This window comes from Schistocerca nitens, chromosome 11 (assembly GCF_023898315.1).
Source record: "Schistocerca nitens isolate TAMUIC-IGC-003100 chromosome 11, iqSchNite1.1, whole genome shotgun sequence".
NCBI classification, from domain to species: domain Eukaryota; kingdom Metazoa; phylum Arthropoda; class Insecta; order Orthoptera; family Acrididae; genus Schistocerca; species Schistocerca nitens.
In genome coordinates, this window is record NC_064624.1 from 10,121,823 (window position 1) to 10,136,903 (window position 15,081).

Below are 15,081 nucleotides of genomic sequence, written 5' to 3' on the forward strand. Positions count from 1 at the left end.
TCGTCTGGCGGCGCATTCAGGGCCAGCTTCGCCTGCCCGTTTCCCTCCTTTCGTGACAAGAATTTGAATTTTGCCGTCACCTCTTTGTCATTTCCGTGTCGTCTTCTGCATTGTGTTGTGTCGAGTTGTTTCCACCTGGCTCATTCACCACTCCTCTTCGTGGAGATTGTAAGACGTCGTGGTCTCCTGGCCTTCATTGCTTACATATTCCGCCCTCACAATCATGTTCCGCACATCAAGACGCTTCATTCGAACCCAAACTCGATAAGATAAATTCAATGATGTATGAATTCATGCAAACGACATGCAAATAACAAGTAAATCGCAAGTGCGCACCGAGATTTTTGAGTGGCATCACGGTGGACTGGTTATCTGACCGCTGTACCACGGCAATACTTAGACTAGGGGCGAATACGTGTCCTGGACTTCAGCGAGGCGTACGGAGAGTTTGATTGGCGAAGGTCAATCCAGGTACAACGAGAGTTATCTTAGGCCGTGCGGTTCTAGGCGCTTCAGTCTGGAACCGCGTGACCGCTACGGTCGCAGGTTCGAATCCGGCCTCGGCCATCGATGTGTGTGATGTACTTAGGTTAGTTAGGGTTAAGTACTTCTAAGTTCTAGGGGACTGGTCACCTCCGAAGTTAAGTCCCATAGTGCTCAGAGCCATTTGAACCACATTGTCACAAACATTACACGTATAAATCGAGAATCACACTTGTAACGTCATATGCATGTTTACTCATAAATAAACTATTTCTGGCATATCTTATGATGGCACAGTTCGATTCTAACCCCATTGGCAATTTCAGACACGGCCTGTCATGTGTCAGTAAGATATAGAACTTTTTGCATTCCATTGGAATCGTGCCATCGCGGACTAGAATGAATCGTGAAGGAATCGTGAACGAATAGTAGGAATCTATTCTCAATGTGAGATTGAATCGTAGGAATCGAATGCTGCCGATGGGGGCTTCCACACGGGGTATGTGGGTGGTCTGGCCCCGTTTACCTCCGCCCCAATTTCGTATCTTACAAGGAAATTGTCAGACTTGTCATGCCGAAACGTGTATTGCTTTTTTTAGCACTGTTATGTAACTGTGCAAAAGGTCCGTATGCAAAATTGTAGCTGCTGACACGAACTGGAAGTCACCTAAAAAAAAATCAGGAACATGGCTGTGTTTCCCGCTTGGCGCTTGCAGTGGCGGCTGGCCACCCCTGGAAATGGCGAGTCGCGAGCGTTGCGGGCGTGGTCGGGGAGTGCGGCCGTCTTGTCGCGGCGTTCACTGAAGAGGAATATCGCTGCACGGTTCTGGTGCAAAGGGGAAACGAATATTAGTTCCTGTGGCATGCACGTCCTTTTCATTTCTGGTACGTATTTCGAAACACACCGTCCTGAAACTGGTTAGAGATGTGAAAGATGTCCTGTACATGTTCATCTGTACACCTCAAGCCACATTCAATCTCCCCTCACAGCTGATGGCGACCCCTGTAAATGTTTTGCTGCTTGCCACGGAGATATACCACAGACGCCAAATGAAGCAATCAACAACAAAATGGCTCTGAACACTATGGGACTTAACATCTGAGGTCATCAGTACCCTAGAACTTAGAACTACTTAAACCTAACTAACCTAAGGACATCACACACATCCGTGCCCGAGGCAGGATTCGAACCTGCGACCGTAGCGGTCGCGCGGTTCCGAACTGTAGCGCCTAGAACCGATCGGCCACAGCGGCCGGCGAAGCAATCGACAGAAAACACGCGTGAGGACTATGTGTTGCGCGACGTGGTTGTTAAACTTCTAGACGACCATGTAAATGGCGCAGACATGTGGCTAGAAACAACCGAAACACTCGATATAGCAGACTGTGAATCTGCAGACGGCGGAGACACCGACGAAAGTTGCACTCGTGAAGACTCTTCGAGTGATAGTGCCACGTACCATCATCAATTATCTCCGAAAGTAACACCAGCAACTACAATTACCTTATCAGACAAAGAAAAAGCGGTGAGGTATTGGTTGAACGAAAGTGGTAAGAAACGCTTACTTGTCAGTACTGTTCAAAATAACTATCGCTTTGTCCGTTCTGAACGTGAATTGTATAGATGGAAAAAGGAAGTCGCTGGACGACGTAAGAGTCGACTGGAAATTGCGACGGAGATAAATGCGCGACTTGTTGAGCTACTTACCGAAGTCAGGCAACAGTCATTTAGTGTCAGCGATACAACTTTGCGTGACTGGGCGTTAGAGATTGCCAACGCGATAGGCGCTAAAGCATCTACAGCTTCTCAAAGTTGGATTACTCGCTTCAAAATATCACATAAAATTGTGGCAAGGAAAATGACAAAATTTGTATCGAGAAACAGGTCGGAAAGTGAAGTGACACAAATCGAAGTGATAGAAGCTTTTCTTACGAATGCAGAAAATAAGATCGCTAGTTTTAATGAATCGTACGTGTACAGTGCAGATCAGTCAGGTTTTCAAAAAGAAATGCGTGCGAAAAGAACACTGTCATTCAAAGGGGAAAAACATACTGAGGCGGTTGCGCGCTCCACGACAGCACTCACCCATTCATACACTATAATGCCCATAATTAGTCTGGATAGTTCATTGCAGCCTTCAAGAACCAACTGGACGTTTTGGACCGCGTGTCAAAAGAAAAATGTTGTACGCAAACAATCTTGTGGTAGAGGCATCCAAGTCTGGAAAAATAGGAAATGCAAACGTTACACTTTTCATGCGTCATGCTTTCCTGCCGTTCTGCGGGAACAAATCTCTTCTCCTTCTAGATTCGTGCTCAGGTCATAAAAGGTCTGATTATTTAAAAGCTGTATTTCGAGCCCACCCTGACAAAGAAACAGAGATACTTCAGATTCCACCCGGCACGACGAACGTAATTCAACCTTTGGACAGAGAATTTTTCCGTCAGTGGAAGGCATTTTACAGAAAACTAACAGAGAAAATTATTGTCTGCAGATCACTGCAATTTCCTGCCTATCGCCGTGACAATATTCTCAAGCTGCAATCAGTAGTACATTATCAATTTTCCTCCCCACGGTTTCACAGCCCAGTTTTGTCTACGGACATCTAACAACGTCTGTGATTCGCAGGGCTGTCATATGACGTCTTTGCCTGTATGTTCTCGGTGCACAAAAAACCTATGTTTTGAACAATGTGTCAATATTTCGCATTTTTGCGGTAATTACAATAAATAAAATTTGGACGTGTTCTACACAGTATATTTATTTGTGTCTATTTCATAGCTATTTGGAAAGAATGTTGTAGATAACACATCAGCCATATTTGTCAACGAATGTTTAATTATCATACGATCGCTTCCACTGGGGGAATCGGCTCTCTCGCTGCTGAGGCCAGAGAGCGGCGCGTGGCTGACGCCGCCTTGTCCCTAGATATGGCGTCGGTATAACGTAGCGAGTGAGGTCAGGGTTGTACAAGGGGCGGAATAATGTCTTACTTCATAAAATTGTTTACAGACTTCCAGGTCATGTCAGCAGCTAAAATTCTGCATACAGACTTCTTGCAATGTTGACTCACAGTGGTAAAAAAAAGCAACACAGGTTTCGACATGACAAGTCTGACCATTCCCTTGTTAGCTTTATTACGGTAGCTTAAAATGCTCACGGAAGCATCTTTGCCCGTCCGAACGGCTGCGTGGGAAGTGTTGAGGCCGGCTGCTGGGGAGACACGGGCCAGCGAACTGCGCACCGCCCCCAACTGCGCCCTCCCACGCCCTGCGAGCGCCAGCCGGGTGTGGGCGGCGCCGCTCTTTGTCTGCTGGCCGTCGCTACCTCTGCACTGTGCACCGGGTCCCTGGTCAGGTGCGACAGGCCAGACCGGGTGTAGCTGTGACATTACTTGCTGGGACTACAGCGCCTATAAAATCCAGTCCGTTGTTTACCGGTGGCTTTAGTACATCATGCAGTTAACCTGAAATCAAATTGTCTCACAAAACGCAAATTCCACCGTTATTACACTACTGGCCACTAAAATTGCTACACCACGAAGATGACGTGCTACAGACGCGAAATTTACCCGACAGGAAGATGATGCTGTGGTATGCAAATGATTAGCTTTCCAGAGAATTCACGCAAGGTTGGCGCCGGTGGCGACACCTACAACGTGCTGACATGAGGAAACTTTCCAACCGATTTCTCATACACAAACAGCAGTTGACCGGCGGTACATGGTGAAACGTTGTTGTGATGCCTCCTGTAAGGAGGAGAAATGCGTTCATCACGTTTCCGACTTTGATACAGGTCGGATTGTAGCCTATCGCGATTGCGGTTCATCGTATCGCGACATTGCTGCTCGCGTTGGTCGACATCCAATGACTGTTAGTAGAATATGGAATCGGTGGGTTCAGGAGGATCATACGGAACGCCGTGCTGGATCCCAACGGCCTCGTATCAGTAGCACTCGAGACGACAGGCGTCTTATCCGCATGGCTGTAACGGATCGTGCAGTCACGTCTCGATCCCTGAGTCAACAGGTGGGGACGTTTGGAAGACAACAACCATCTGCACGAACAGTTCGACCACGTTTGCAGCAGCATGGACTATCAGCTCAGAGACCGTGGCTGCGGTTACCCTTGACGCTGCATCACAGACAGGAGCGCCTGCGATGGTGTACTCGACGACGAACCTGGGTGCACGAATGGCAAAACGTCATGTTTTCGAATGAATCCGGGTTCTGTTTACAGCATCGTGATGGTCTCATCACTGTTTGGCGACATCGCGGTGAACGCACATTGGAAGCGTGTATTCGTCATCGCCATACTGGCGTATCACCCGGCGTGATTGTATGGGGTGCCATTGGTTACACGTCTCGGTCACCTCTTGTTCGCACTGACGGCACATTGAACAGTGGACGTTACATTTCAGATGTGTTACGACCCGTGGCTCTACCCTTCATTCGATCCCTGCGAAACCCTACATTTCAGCAGGATAATGCTCGACCGCATGTTGCAGGTCCTGTACGGGCCTTTCTGGCTACACAAAATGTTCGACTGCTGCCCTGGCCAGCACATTCTCCAGATCTCTCACCAATTGAAAACGTCTGGTCATGGTGGCCGAGCAACTGGCTCGTCACACTAGCCATATATCAACACGATATCGACCTTTTCCGCATTTGGTAAACGGTCCATTTTAACACGGGTAATGTATCACGAAGCAAATACCGTCCGCATTGGCGGAATGTTACGTGATACCACGCACTTATACGTTTGTGACTATTACAGCGCCATCTATCAGAAAGCGAAAAAAGTGGTCCAACTAAAACATTCATATTTCTTTACGTACTACACGAATATGTAATAAAAATGGGGGTTCCTGTTTAAAAAAACGCAGTAGATATCCGTTTGACCTATGGCAGGGCCATCTAGCGGGCCAACTATAGCGCCATCTGGTTTCATCCTTCAAGCTAGACGAGTTTCGTGGTTTGTAGTTTTTTCGTTTGACGCTTATTTCCTGAGATATTTGGTGCGGTCACGATCAATGAACCACACTGTATGTAGCGAAAAGTAATGGTCCTGTAACATTCTCCTTGGGCACGCCCAAAGTCATTTTCACATGTGAACATTCCTGTCGGTTGAGAATGTCCTGGTGAGTTACGTTTGCTAGAAACTCTGCAGTGCAGTCACACAGTTGGCCTGATTCCCCACTGGCTGGTATTTTGTTATTCAGGCAGTGGGGAACTGTAATTTAGGGGTTCCGGAAGTGAAGCAATACGGCATTAACCTGGATGCATGTATCTACTGCGCTCTGTGTGTCATGGAGGACCTGGGATAGTTAGTTTTCACACGATCGTTGTTTGCACAGCCCGTGGAGTCTCTGTTTATTAAGATATTTCTCTGCTCACGGCATGACGGTCATTCACATAGTGCTGGCGCAACGGTTTGACAACTTCCATCGACAAGCAGGCGTTGTGGCATTGAGTTTTGGCGTTACACAAACTTTGAATTCGCTCCAGATATTTAATCTCACGTACGTTGATCACAAGTGGCTGCTTTTCCGTTCTCCCTCCATGTCGTTCTACGTTGATTAACACATCAGCCATGCTCATCGTTCATTTCATTGTAGCGAATCTAATTCGACTTGTAGGGGCCACTATATTTGTGTTCCACACCCTCTCCTATCGTGCTGCTACCGCTGTCACCGTACCCCACAAATCTGCTGCCATCGGTTTCTGTCTTCCCAGGATTTCTCGAACGGAGCGAGGCGCGCAGTGGTCAGCACACTGGACTCGCATTCGAGAGGATGACAGTTCGAATCCCCGTCAAACCATCCACATTCAGATTTCTTTGGTTTCCCTAAATCGTTCCACGCAAATGTTTTCTTTGAAAGGGTGCAACCGATTTCCTTCCCCATAAATGAAAAATTCGGAGCTTGTGCTCCATTCCTAATGACCTCGATGTCGATAGGACGTTAAGCCGTAACCTTCCTTCCTTTCCTTCCTGTCTCGTCCTCTTCAGTTTCTGTTTCTCTCGTGACTTTTTTTTTACCACCTATAACCAGGTAATCTTCGGTATTCTTCATCTCATTCTTCCCTGTGGATGGTACATTAGGCTGTACAATGCGGAATCTTATTCCAGTTGGTGGATTTCTCGCCAACTTGGTACATTGCTTGCCTGCGGGCCCGGACCAGACTGTCTGGTTGGATTTCCCACCGAACACCTTTGCTCTGCAGGTTGCAACGTAGCCCCTGCAGCTGCCTCTTGCGCACTTGCTAATGCAATCTAGTCGTCTTCTTCTTCTTCTTCTACCCCTCAGTGTACCCTGAGACTATCTCTCCATCTTTTCCAATATTTATTTTACCAGCTGGTGATTGATTTCTTACGATTCAAGTAAATAATGCAATAAGAAACTTTCGATACCCATTGGATATAAACAATTCTGTTAATACACATATATATAAAAAATTTGTTGTTTCGTATTTAAATACAATATACATATCTGATGACGCTTTGGCCCACTTCTGACCCTTATTCAAGCAGTTATTGCGCTTGGCATTGGGTGATAGAGTTGTTGAATGTCCTATTGACGGATATCGTTCCCAATTCTGTCCATCAGTCTGTCAAAATCTCGAGACTGCCCACAGTGCTCCATACATTTACAATTCTGAACAGGACCGGCGACCTTGCTGGCAGGGTAGGGCTCGGCAAACACGGAGACGAGCGGCAGGCACTGTCGCCGACTGCGGACGAGCGTTATCTTGCTGGAGTGTGAGCCCAGAATGGCCTGCCACGAAGGGAGACAAGACGAGGCGCAGAATGTCGCCGAGGTACCGCCGTGCTGTGAGGGTGCTGCGGATGAGGACCAAAGCGGTCCTGCTGCCACACGCAGTGGCCCCCCAGACTGCTGGCTGTCGGGTCACACGGGGGGCGACCGTAAGGCTGGTCCCCCGCCGCCGTCCGGGCTGTCTCCAGACACGCCTTCGCTGGTCTCAGTTCGAAGCCGACAATTCCACTCCATCCGACGAGATTCTGGCCCGAAGACGTATTGGAGATATCCTGGGCAGCTGTGGGACACCGGCCTGACTTCACTCGCTGTACGTCCTGGAGTGATGGGCTGCAATTCACCGAATAACTGCTCGAATACTTCTTAAAGGTGTGAAAAATCAGCTCGTAGTATAAGCCAGCGTTCATAACTTGAAAACCACTTGAAGCTATTGCGTTAGTTATTTTTTTTGCATTTTTGAAGAGAATGAAAACTTACCTTGTAGCTTAACCTAACTCATACTGTATGTTACGTTTTTCGAAAGAAATGATTGTATATTTGCCATTCTGGCCCTCGCACTGAGCAGAATGCGGTAAGGTAACTTTTTGTGAAATCAGTTGCAAAACGTTGAATTTATTAGGAATATCATCTTAAAGCTAGGACATGATGTTGTTTAATGCACAATTTGCAATATAGAAAATATATTATTCGAAAAAATCCTTAACAATCAGAAAACATTTTACTGTCATTTTCAATGCTTCATATTTACTTACTATTAGTGTCACTTTATTCAATCTCAGCAAACGTGCAGCAGATGTATTTTCTGGCTGGCCCAATAGACAAGGAAAGATGCGGATGTAACACCACAACCGTTGCTTGTCCGATTTTTGCGTGTGTTCGCCCCCTGACAAACAACTTACAGAGAAATTGGGAGTGGAACTGTAGCCAAAAATGGATAACGCTTTATTTAAATGTGGCCCTGTCACCCCTAATTAATCTACGGTGGTAGTGTTGACGATAAATCACACCTGTTTGTACTTCGAAAGATGAACGATCACGAAGACTTAGGGTGTTCAATGATATCAAACACACAGACAAAAATAAAATAAAGCAAAATGGTGAATTGAGGATAAACTAATGATAGTACAGGCTATGCTGAATCACAATAATTTTGTTATAACCTTGAGATCGATGCTGAGTAAAACACAATAAACAATTTACAAATTATCCTGGTAGCTGGCTTTGGCAGTGAACTGTGTTGAAATCGGTCCAAAACGCGATCTCTTGTAACTCGGCTGAGCGACTGACATCGACAGAAAACGTAAAATACGAAGAACCACTACACCCCAGGGTACCGTGAAATCTCTGTGGAAACTGCAATTGCACGTGATCCAACTATTTAACGTTACTCCTAACACTCGTTAAATGAACTCATGTAAGGTGCAAAACTGTTGCCACCTCACACCGAGTAACAAATCCCTTAATCCAGTCCTGCCCAGGTAGTTTCTTTGTACAATATGTATCTGTCTTACTCATTAAGTGAGACCATCTGGGAAACAATAGGAAAAAATATATAGTCTGAGATCAAACTGTATCAAAAACTGACTGGCCATGACTGGACGCTATACCGCTCTGTCCCGTCCCATTCCCCAACCACGAGCACATTTCACGTTGACAACTTTCAAGAAGCGTCACAACTGACGGATCTAAAAGTATTATACAACTAGTGCGTAGCGAATGGCATGTGCTGTAAGACTGGATGTCATTCAAGCGCGTACACTTAACAGCTAACGGCACATCTCGCGCTGAAATTCGCCAAAGTTTCTGAGAACACAACGACAGCCGTTCTGTTACCAGCCGCTCTCCAGAGCACGTCAGAGTGTCCGACGCGGCTTCCTCTGCTCGGGACGCCTCGCGATGTCCTGTCGGAGCTCCTCTGGTGGTAGGAAGTGTGGCGCCTCGACGTGGCACGGACTCAGCACGCCGTCTGGAGCCACCTGCAGAAATATTGGGCCGCGACGCCTCTGTAGCCGCGCATAGTTGCGGAAGTGGCCCCGGTGCGGGGTTTTGTGCTCCAACTGACCCGTCGATTGTGTCCGATAAATGCGCGATCGGTCGCATGTCGAGGAGTCTGCTGAACCGTCTAGATTGTTCTTCAAACCAATCGCGAAATTCGGAGAGCTTATGTCGCAAGAACATTCAGACAACTTTGGCTCTTCAGTCTATATGTAGAGTTGATTGTGATGGAAATTTGAGCGCAGTTGTTATTATCCGATAGTTATGGATTGTAACTAAAGTGTTTCATTTATGCAAGGGTCAGAGTAATGTAAATTATTACAGCCGGAAAACGACTCACTTCTCTAAATATTCCAATCGTATAGAATTCACACTGTGAACAGACGCGTGTTTCTGTGTCTAATATTTCAACTCTTAAAACGCTGCAGTGGCTGTAAGGGCTCCTGTAATTCCTTTTCCACGCAGATTAAGTCAGTTGCCTTCGTTCGGTGCTCAGAAACACGGATCAGACCTAGGGCTAATGCCCATTGAACGTCAACCAACGATTTCACTACAGGCGGTAGCAGCCTCTTACTCAGTGGTCAAGAACTACAGTTTGTGTTGTGTAGCTGAACTTTGTCTCCAGCTGTGGAGTACACCTTCAAAGACGGTAGTTACTTCTGTGGAGGTTCGACACACAGTATTCATTCGACCACGGCGTAAAGGGCCGCAATATTTTAATAACCGTGAGAGCAGGTGGAGTGGCGAGAGGTCACTGTCCCCCGTGTGTGGCGCGGTGACGCAGACCTCGACCTAAGCAGTGAGAACTGGAGCGTGTTCTGTGGAGGCAGCAGTGGTCGTCTAGAAACATGTCACACTGTCAGTTCTGCCGAGTGGCGCCGTAACCAGTACGTCCGCACTGCCCAGTGTCCAGTCTGGAGCGTGCAGCCTGGAACGTGGCGGGACGCCGTGCACTGTCCAGTCCGGAGCGTCCAGCGTCCAGTCAGGTGGCAGTGTCCGGTCTGTGGCTCACTCCAGACGGGGCAGTTTCACTGGAGACGTATTCCAGTCGGCGTAACCCGGTCTGGAGCGTGCCAGCCCGCTGACCACTGTCCAGCTGCTCCGACCCGTTCTCCAGGATCCGCACGTGCTGCTCTGGAACCACTCCGAGGCGCGGGGCGGAGGGTGGTGCACGCGCCAGGCAGCAGTGCAGAGCAGACACGGCGGGGTAACCGAGGGCGTCCGCGGCCAGGGGTCCGGCCTGTGCTGGAGCGCTGCTGGAGCGGCCCAGCACTGCTCTGTGTGGGCGCCGCGCAGCACGTCTCTCCGTCACCTAACGCGGTTCACGCTGCAGAATAAAGTCCTGCTGTCTGTCTCACCCGTGTAGCGCTCGTTTTTTCTCTTTCGTTTCTTTATTTCACTCTACAGCAGGCTTCTCATCATTCAAGCAGTTTCCATACCAAAGATCATGCGAATCGGTTCAGCCGTATAGTCACCAAAACGTAGCAGACTCTTGGGTTTAATAATATTGGCGTGGGAGAAAGGATTAAGGATGTTGAGGAGTCTATTATGGTGGTTCATAAGTTCGCAGCGTTTTTGTTTTGCATGTTGTTATTCAGCTTGCTATGGGTTAATTTATCGACTGTCACTCTTTGTTTGTAGTTCACTGTTGCTATTTCAGTTTACCTTTTGTGTCACTTTGTCATAGTGAGTGGCGCCGTGGACGCTAGGAAATCGAGTGCCGAGTGAAGAAATCTCAACTTCCCGAGATATCTTCCGCTTGAGTTCAGTAGAGGGGTGGCACCAGCAGAGGCAGCCAGAAACATTTGCACCGTATATGAGGATAACAATGGCAGCAAGGCTAAAGAAAAATCAAGACACGTTCATAGGATTTGTCGACCTGGAAAAAGCGTTCGACAATATAAAATGGTGCAAGCTGTTCGAGATTCTGAAAAAAGTAGGGGTAAGCTATAGGGAGAGACGGGTCATATACAATATGTACAACAACCAAGAGGGAATAATAAGAGTCGACCATCAAGAACGAAGTGCTCGTATTAAGAAGGGTGTAAGACAAGGCTGTAGCCTTTCGCCCCTACTCTTCAATCTGTACATCGAGGAAGCAATTATGGATATAAAAGAAAGGTTGAGGAGTGGAATTAAAATACAAGGTGAAAGGATATCAATGATAAGATTCGCTGATGACATTGCTATCCTGAGTGAAAGTGAAGAAGAATTAAATGATCTGCTGAACGGAATAATCTTCCTGCTGGATTTGTTTATTTGTCCAGATCGAAATAAATGTGTGCAGCGTGGTCAAAAACAGTTTGAAAAGCGTGTTAGGGTGTTGCAGAGAATTAATTGCTGGTAAAAAATCCGGTACGTTGCGTCATTGCCGAGTTAATTAGCATTGAAGTTACCCATTCAGGTCGTCGCGTGCGAAAATGTAAATGGGCCGGCGGATAGGGTTAATGTCAGTGTGCGGACAACTAGTTTCTGCAAATTAAATTGCCATCTTGAGATCATCTACATGCATCGACTATTGTTCCACTCTCTGTAGAGCCCTGTCATTTGGTGATGGACACAACTGGGAATAACTCATTGAATATTACCCAGATAAGAGTCTTATACGCACTAAAGAGTCTGATCAAATATATTTGGCTCATAGGATATTTACAATAACGATGGAAACTGCGGAAATGAGTGACAGTTTATGCCATGGTCAGGATATGAACCAGAGTCTTCTTGCTTGCTAAGCAGGAGCGCCAGCCACCGCACTACCGCAGCACTACAGCTAACATAGCTGCATGGACTGCCCAAGTCGAATGCCTGCCCTCCCCAACACAAACTTCAGTTCACATCCTCAGCTCGTTTTTCCCCTTCTTAGCTCATCACTATCCCCAAGGTTCTCTGGCACTGGAATAGCACCCCAGCATTGGATGTTACGTGATCTGCATATCTTGTAATTAAATTTTCGTCCAGACATTTCAGTCTCATCTTTATCTATGATAATGATGGAAGCTGAAAAAATGAATTAAAATTCATGCTACAGCCAGGACTTGAACACAGATCTCCTTGCTGACTAGATGAGAATGCTAGCCATTACACCACCACTGCACTGCTGCCAAGGGTCGTCTAAGGGCTACCATTTCTGCCTAGTAAACAAGGAGACCTGGGTTCAAGTCCTGGCTGTGGCATAGATTTTAATTCATTTCTTCTGCTTCGATTATTATGGAAGATAAAGGTGAGACTCAAATTTCATGAGGAAACTTGAATTATAAGATCATGGGATCCATGCTTTGTCCATGGGTGACCGCTTTGCCATCTCGCTGGGGCCTCTTCTTCAGCGAGTCATTCCCGGATGTGTCCACGACTAAATAACAGTGCACTGCGTGTAGCGGCACTATGGTCTATGTATGTAGATGATCCAAGGATGGGAATTTTGCTCGTCGATTTTCGTCCCGAAATTGTTCTTCGCAGTGCCATTAGAGATCCTTATCACTGACATATTTTCACTGTGATTTCTCACTTCTAAATATTTTCCTTGTATTTACTCAATCGACAGTTACACATGCAAGTTGAATAGTAGGCGGAACGATTACGGCAGTGCCTTCACAAGCTCAGCGCTTCTGTCTTTCACTTGTTCGCTTACTATTCGCTTGTTTCAGAAGTTATCAGTGTCTTGCAGCGATTGATTCCTTTGTTTAAATGTAGATAATCTGTGTACTCCAGGATGGGAGAAAATCTTAGTATACAGTGACAAAAATATTAGCAAGTAGGTAGGGCATTGGGAAAATGCAGTCACTGCTCACGAAAGACTGGTGCACCGCGTCGTAGAATACTGGCCGACTGTGTGTTGTGTGGGACCCACAGAGGACGTGGAACGTATACAGAGAAGGGCAGCACCGATGGTCACAAGTTTATCTGACCCGTGATGGTGTATTGAACCGGAAAGTTACTACTGGTTCAGTAAAGGTTATTAACCCTTCTAATACCAAGTATTTTTTGTTACACTGAGTACCATTGGGGTCTTTAGTGACCCCAACGGAATTCATTTTTTATTAAGGATAGTTTTAATAATGGTAGAATAAAATCACATTCATTATTTATTCCACAATCTAAAACATGATGTCAGTGACATTACATTAAATTAAAATTCATATTTCTTGAAATTATTTATTTCCGTAAAATTTACAAACGATTCTCATGAAGCTACAAATATTTTTGATTAAATTCCGAATTGATATTTATGATGAATTACACTTACAGCAATAAATTACAGAGTGGTTTTTACACACAGAACATCCACATTTTGAACATTTATCGGTGAATTTTCTATCCTCAGACCTTTTACAGAAAGGACACCTTCCTCTTTTTTTTTCTGGAAGTACTGAGGAAATAATTTTGTCCGGCTTTCTTCCGACGAGCTGCTTTCCTGATTCTATGAGAAATGCCCGTCTCCTGTTGTTGGTCCTTTCTGCCTAGTCTGGTGTAAGATGTAGCCATATGACAAATGCATTCAGTGCACGGATATGAATCATGTTGTAAGATAATACCATTGGCCACCTTCTGCTCATCCTCTTTGTAGTGTACCGTCTAACCAGCTTGTCCATGGTATCTACTCCTGATTTTGTTTCATTATAATACAGAATCATTACAGTCTTGCATTCTTCACGATCTTCCACTTCCTTCCTTGAATGCATTGTACTGAGCAAAGTTACAACTTCTCCCTTTTTCGGAAAATATAAAAAAATTGAAGCATGCTCTTGGAATCCAAAAATAGATGAATATTTGACTCGACCTTTGCTCTGAGTGAAAGCTGGTGGTAGTTCTCCGTTATTTTTTCTAATTGTTCCTAAGTGTGTGAGATTGATATTCAGAAGTCCTCCCGCCAAACTAAGGCTAGTGAAAAAATGGTCAGTTGTTACATTTCTGCCACTGTTTTCTAAGCCTTTCACCATACCTAAAGCAACTCTCTTGCCTTGACTAACTTCACGAGATTCATTTTCTTGTCGACCAGTGTAAACTTGGAGACTGAGAACGTAAGACATTGCACTATCACATACAGCCCATAATTTCAACCCATATTTCCCTGGTTTTGAAGGAATATATTGCCGAAATGGACATCTACCACGAAATGCCACAAGTTGTTCATCAGTTGTTACGTTGCTGTGAGGAACATATGCTTCTTGAAGTGTGTGTAGCCACATTTCAAATATTTCTCTAACGGGAGCCAACTTGTCAGGGGCACAGTTGTGACGCCTCACATCTGCATCATCAAATCGGATGCACCTTGAAATTTGCGTAAAGCGATTTCTGGCCATTGTTTCACTAAAAATGGATCTACCATGATGTGTAACTGCTTCATTATGGGCCTTGTAAGCACCTGCTAGAATCAAGGCACCGATAAAGCACTTCAGTTCAATGGCATCTACTGGTTTCCATTTAGTACCGCAAACAAGACTACCCTCTTCGTTAGTCCATATCAACAATGTTTCTCCTAAGAAACATCTGAAAAGCTGATTCTATGGAGTCTACATTTTTCACTGCGAATTTTATTGGACCTTGTCTTCCACAAGCTCTTCTCAACTCGTGTTTGTGCCACAATTCTTCTTTGTTTTTAGACCTACACAAAATAAAAAAAAAATACAAAGGGTATATCTTGGCGCTAGGCCCTAACGCACATTTACAAAAATACAATGTGCACTTACATATAACAGTCAGAAATATGTGTTACTTCCTGTCCAGGCTGGACACCTGCGATCTCCAAATCTTCTTCTGAACATCCGTCTGATTTAGGAATTTTCTCAGCCGGCCGCGGTGGTCTAGCGGTTCTGGCGCTGCAGTCCGGA